At 49.2% G+C, this 5,125-nt stretch overlaps 1 protein-coding gene across 2 annotated transcripts in view; it reads left to right on the top strand.

Annotated features, from left to right (window-relative positions):
* The window catches only part of SLC7A4 (solute carrier family 7 member 4), a 28,461-nt gene continuing 23,336 nt past the window's right edge, over positions 1-5,125 (top strand). The window contains exon 1 of one of the 2 annotated variants that reach the window (XM_006028101.3): positions 1-40. The gene's annotated coding sequence lies outside the window, so the exon portion shown is untranslated. The other variant, XM_025209454.1, reaches the window with a different exon arrangement.

The raw sequence follows: 5,125 nt of genomic DNA, 5'->3' as shown, positions 1-5,125 counted from the left end.
GCAGCGCCCGAGCCGCAGCCGGAGCACGGGGGAGGAAATGGTTTGCGGCCCTGCGGGACGTGCAGGAGGCGGCAGGGGAAAGACAGCGTCTCCCTTGCCGAGCTGGAGGGTCGGGTCGGGGCGGAGAGGAGAGGAGCGGAGCAGCTGTGCCCGGTCAGGGGTCGGTGCAGGCGGGGATGGCCGGGGCCGGGGCCGGGACCTGGCAGGGCCACGCCTGCGCGGGCAGCCGGCCCATCTCTGCGCCAAGGGTACCAGTGGCTGTGTAGAGCTCTTAATTAGGCTGTTTTTCTGAGCCCGGACAGGTGAGGTCCCTGGGCTAGAGGTAGACTACCATCTTTCCCCTGGAGCTCTTATTTCTGGAGGAGCTGAGAGTAGTGAGCACACCACAGCCTGGCATTTTAACCAGGAAGGAAAGAAAAGCAGCTGGCTACTCTGGAGGGCTTGGTGGAGTGGGGGGTCAAAGGGAAGCCATTTTTCTACCCTCAAGGAGGACTGAAAAAGCAGGGTGCAGTGGCATCTGGGGAGTGAGCACTGCAGCCTCCAGGAAATTGGGAAAGCAGGGTTCAGAGGGATGGCGCGGTTTGGAGCTACCTGGAAGAGGGTGTTACTGAATATATGAGGCAAGGGGGTGGGGAGGTGATGGTATTGAGACCAGGGAGATCGGGAGGCTGGAATTAAAGGTCCTGAAGGTCGGGGCAATAGACAAAAAAGATTGTTAGGAGATGACGTCTGGGCAAACTGGGAGGAAAGACAGGGTGAAGAGAGAAGTTCAGGATTTGCGTATACAGGGACAGAGAAGATCCAGGGATTGTAAAAGCCAGGATAAGTGTATCTGGGAGGTGCTAAGGCCTGCAAGCTGGGACAGGGGTAGTAAGGATGGGGAAGACCAAAGACCTTTGGAGTTCCTATAGCACAGGTAGTTTGGAGATACCATTGGGAACATGAAAATTGGTCCTTGAAGATCACGGTCTCCAGGTAAGTGGGCCTTCATTGGAAAGAGGGACTGGGGATTAGGTTAGCAGCTAGGGTTGAATATGGCACCTTTAGTTCTACTGTATGCAAGGCAAAAAGGCATTATTCAAAAATGGAAGACATACCCAAATGAGAGAACTGGGAAGGTACACAAACTCTGGTAGGTCAAATGTAAAATGAAATAAGGCAAGGCAAAAAAAGAATTTGAGGAGCATCTTGCAAAGGATGCCAAACTTAATAATAAAACCTTTAAAAAATACATCAGGAGCAGGAAGCCAGCTAGAGAATTGGTGGGACCATTAGATGATCAAGGTGTAAAAGGTGCACTTGGGGATGATAAGCGCGTAACAGAGAAGCTAAGTAAATTCTTTACATCCGGTTTTATAGCAGAAGATATTGCTGAGATTCCCACACCAGGTCAACTCTTCCTAGCAGATGCATCTGAAGAGTTGGATCAAATTGAAGTAACAGAAGGATGTTTTAGAACAAATAGATAGATTAAACATGAATAAGTCACCAGGATGGTATTTATCCAAGAGTTCAAAAGCAACTGAAATGTGAAATTGCAGAACTATTGCCAGTGGTATGTAACCTATCATTACAAATGGCCTCTGTGCCAGAGGACCAGTAAGTTGCCAATATAACACCCTTCAAAAAAAAAAGTTCCAGAAGTGATCCTGGAACTACAGACCAGTGCATCTCACTCAATCCCTAGCAAGTCAGTAGAACCTATATTAAAGAATAAAATCAGCAATCTCATGAACAAATATGATTTGTTGAGGAAGAGTCCGCATGGTTTTTATAAAAGGAAATTCTGCTTCATCAATCTGCTGGAGTTCTTTGAGGACTGTTAACAAGCATGTGGTCAGGGGAAATACAGTTGATGTAATATATTTGGATTTTCAAAAAGCTTTCAACAAGGTTCCTTTCCAAAAGCTTTTAAGAAAACTAAGTTGCCACAGGATTGGAAAGAAGATTCTTTGATGGACTGAGGGTTGGTTAAAAGATAGGAAGCAAAGGGTGTAGCTAAATGTCGCTTTTCAGGATGGAGAAAGGTCAGTAATTGGGATCTTACAGGACTCTGTTCTGATCCTGGATTTCCCCATTTCAACATTTTCATCAATAAGCTAGAAGTAAAGGTGCACAGAAAAATTTCCAAGTTTGCAGATGATACCAAATTAGTAAAAGCTTAAACTGACAGAAAGGAACTGCAGAAAGATCTTGCTAAGCTGAGTGAGTGGGCAAAAAAGTGAAAGATGAACTTCATTGTTGACAAGTGCAAAGTAATGCACACAGGGAAAAATAGCCTCAACTATACATACACAATTCTGGGCTCTGAACTAACTGCTATGACTCAGAAAATTGACCTTGGAGTCACTGTCGTTAATTCTGTAAAAGCATCAAATCAGTGTGGAACAGCAACCAAAAAAGAAAATCATTGGGCATCGCTAAGAAGGAAATTGAAAACAAAACAAAACCACATCATTCCACTATAGCAATTCATCTTGAATACTTCATACAGGTTTGGTGTCCACATCTCAAGATGTAGTAGAGTTAGAAAAGGTACAGAGAACAGCAGCAAAAATGATTAGGGGTATGGAGCAGCAGCCATAACAGGAGAGACTAAAAAGGTAGGACTCTTCAGTTTGGGATGGAGAAGGCTGAGGGTTTATAAAGCCATGAAGAGTGTGGGCCAAGTGAGTAGGGAATTGCTATTCATCAAGTCCCAGAATTGTAGAACTAAGGGACACCTATTGAAATGAGCAGGAATCAGGTTTAAAACATACAAGAAAATGATTTTTATTTTTTTTATACAGTGCATACTAGGGGTGCACTGATAAAGATTTCTTAGCTGATACCGATCGTCATTTATTAACCAGCCATCTTGGCTGATACCAATCTGATAACTGATTTACAGGAATGCAGCCAGGCAGCATAGAGAGCAGTGCCCTGCAGGTAAGCCTGTGAAGGGGAGGGGAGGGAAGAGGCATGGGGAGGCACAGATTGAGGCCCCCTACTGTGAGGGAGGGAGTGGGACAGGGACTGGGGACAGCCCCAGCCAGAGGAATAAATGGGACCCGAAGGCCAGGAGCAGGACAGAGCTATGGGCAGTTTGTCCAGTGGGGGAAAGGGGCAGCTCCCTGCCATTGTGTGCATCACTATGGAAAGCATGAGGCCACATGTGTCCCCCTGTAGTTGTGTTCAGGGTGGAGGCAGGCTGCCCGCTGTAGTCTCAGGGCCAGGGGCGGCGCCATCCTTTTCTTAAGTGGCGGGGCTGGGCTGGGGCTGGGTTCAGAATGGGTGGGAGCCGGATGGGCTCTGATGTGTGGGGTGGGCTGAGAGAGGTGGGTGTGAGGGGGCTAAGGCAAATTTTGGGGTGGCTGTAGTCCCTGCAAGCCCTCCCTTAGCACCACCCCTGCTCGGGGCATTCTGCATTGTGGCCTTTCCCTCGGCTATAGCCACTCCAAAATTCAAGTTAGCCTCCCCACCCCGCTTCCCCGTAGCCACCCCTCCAAGCACCACCACCACCGCCGCCCACCTGCACCCCACAGCTGAGCCTGCTCTGCTCTCACACACTCTGAACCAAGCCCTGGCCTAGCCTCCCACCAGGAAGAGGTTGACACTGCCCCTGGCCTCAAGCTCACAGAGGGCAGCCTGTCTCCACCCTGCGCACAAATCCAGAGGGGCACATGCCCCGCTATGCCTCCCCCAGGGGTGCATGCAGTGCTGGAGAGCTCCCCCCCGCCACAACCTCCTATGCCCTCTGGATGAGCTGTCCACAGTTCAATTCCACTTCCAGCCCCAGGGTCCCATTCACTGCCCTGTCTGGGCAGCACCCCCTGCCCTTACCCCTGCCCCACTCCCTCCTTTACTGCAGGGGCCCCAGTCTGCCTCCCCCAAGCCCCTTCCCCTCCACAGACTTACCTGCAGGGCGCTGCTCTCCATACTGCCTGGCTGCACTCCTGGCCACGTGCATGGCAGCTGCACGTATGCATGTGGCGTCCAGGGGCCCTGGCCAGAAGGCACATTATATTTATCAGAGACATTATCAGCTATACAAGCCAAAAAAAGCCAATAGCAGATAATGTTAATTTTCCTTTTATCAGCACCGATCAGCTATGCAATCTTTATATCCGTGCACCTCTCGTGCATACTGAGCTTATTGCTACCAAAGCTTATAGAGGCAGATAGTATCCAGGCTCACAAAGGGATTAGGCAAATTCATGGATGATGGGTCCATTCATAGTTGTTAAACAGAATAGTCAGGGATGTATCATCTGAGATCCCTAAACCAATGATAGTGGATTCCAAGAAGTGTACAACTGGGGAGTCTAGATATGATCTATTCATGTAGTCTTCCTCTACAGCAGTGGTGCTCAACCTTTCTGCTGCATGGGCTGGTTGAGTGGGGCCCAGCCAGACTATGGGCTGAATTTAGTGTGCAAAGCCTAGTTTGTGGGTTGGATCTGGTCTGCAAATCACCCCTTCATGCTGCCCTGATCTGGCATGTGGAGTTATGTCACTTGGCCTGGGGGCGCTTCCCTCAGGTCCAAAAATTTAGCATTGAGGGAGCAGTGGTAGTGTTAATTGCCATGGGGCTCCCTGAGCCACAGCAATTAATGCATCTACCACTCCCCTGCTGCCAAATTTCCAGTCCCATGGGGGGCCCCATGGGCCAAATGATTGAGCTGTGAAGGCCAGATCCAGATTGTGGGCCATACTTTGAGCAGCACTGCTCTGAAGCATCTATTCCTGCCACTGTTAGAGACAGGATACTGGGCTAAATGGACCATTGATCTCAGTCACTGTGGATCTGCTTATGTTCTTATGACTAAGGCTGAAGGACATTTCTCTAAAGTTATAAAACTCAATAAGATGTATGGCTCCCTACGGGGACAGCACACTACCCACAGAGAAGGGACTGCAGCTATTACATGGTGGATGCAGTGCCCCTATCAACCAAGCAGGTAGTGAAATACAGTTAATAACCACAGGGCTAAGAGGGGGCACTGCCAAGCAACAACTATAGTCAACAGTGAGGGAGATCTTGAAAACTCTGTTATGCATGGGCAGGCTTGCTGCAGGAGCAGGGGCAACAAAGTATAGAGCAGTAAACTAGGTCCCGCTTCTCTTGGCCTGCCCAGAGGTGATA

The sequence above is a fragment of the Alligator sinensis genome, unplaced genomic scaffold (assembly GCF_000455745.1).
Source record: "Alligator sinensis unplaced genomic scaffold, ASM45574v1 scaffold642_1, whole genome shotgun sequence".
NCBI classification, from domain to species: Eukaryota; Metazoa; Chordata; order Crocodylia; family Alligatoridae; genus Alligator; species Alligator sinensis.
The sequence above is the reverse complement of the archived record's forward strand: the minus strand, read 5'-3'. Positions and strand labels throughout refer to the sequence as shown.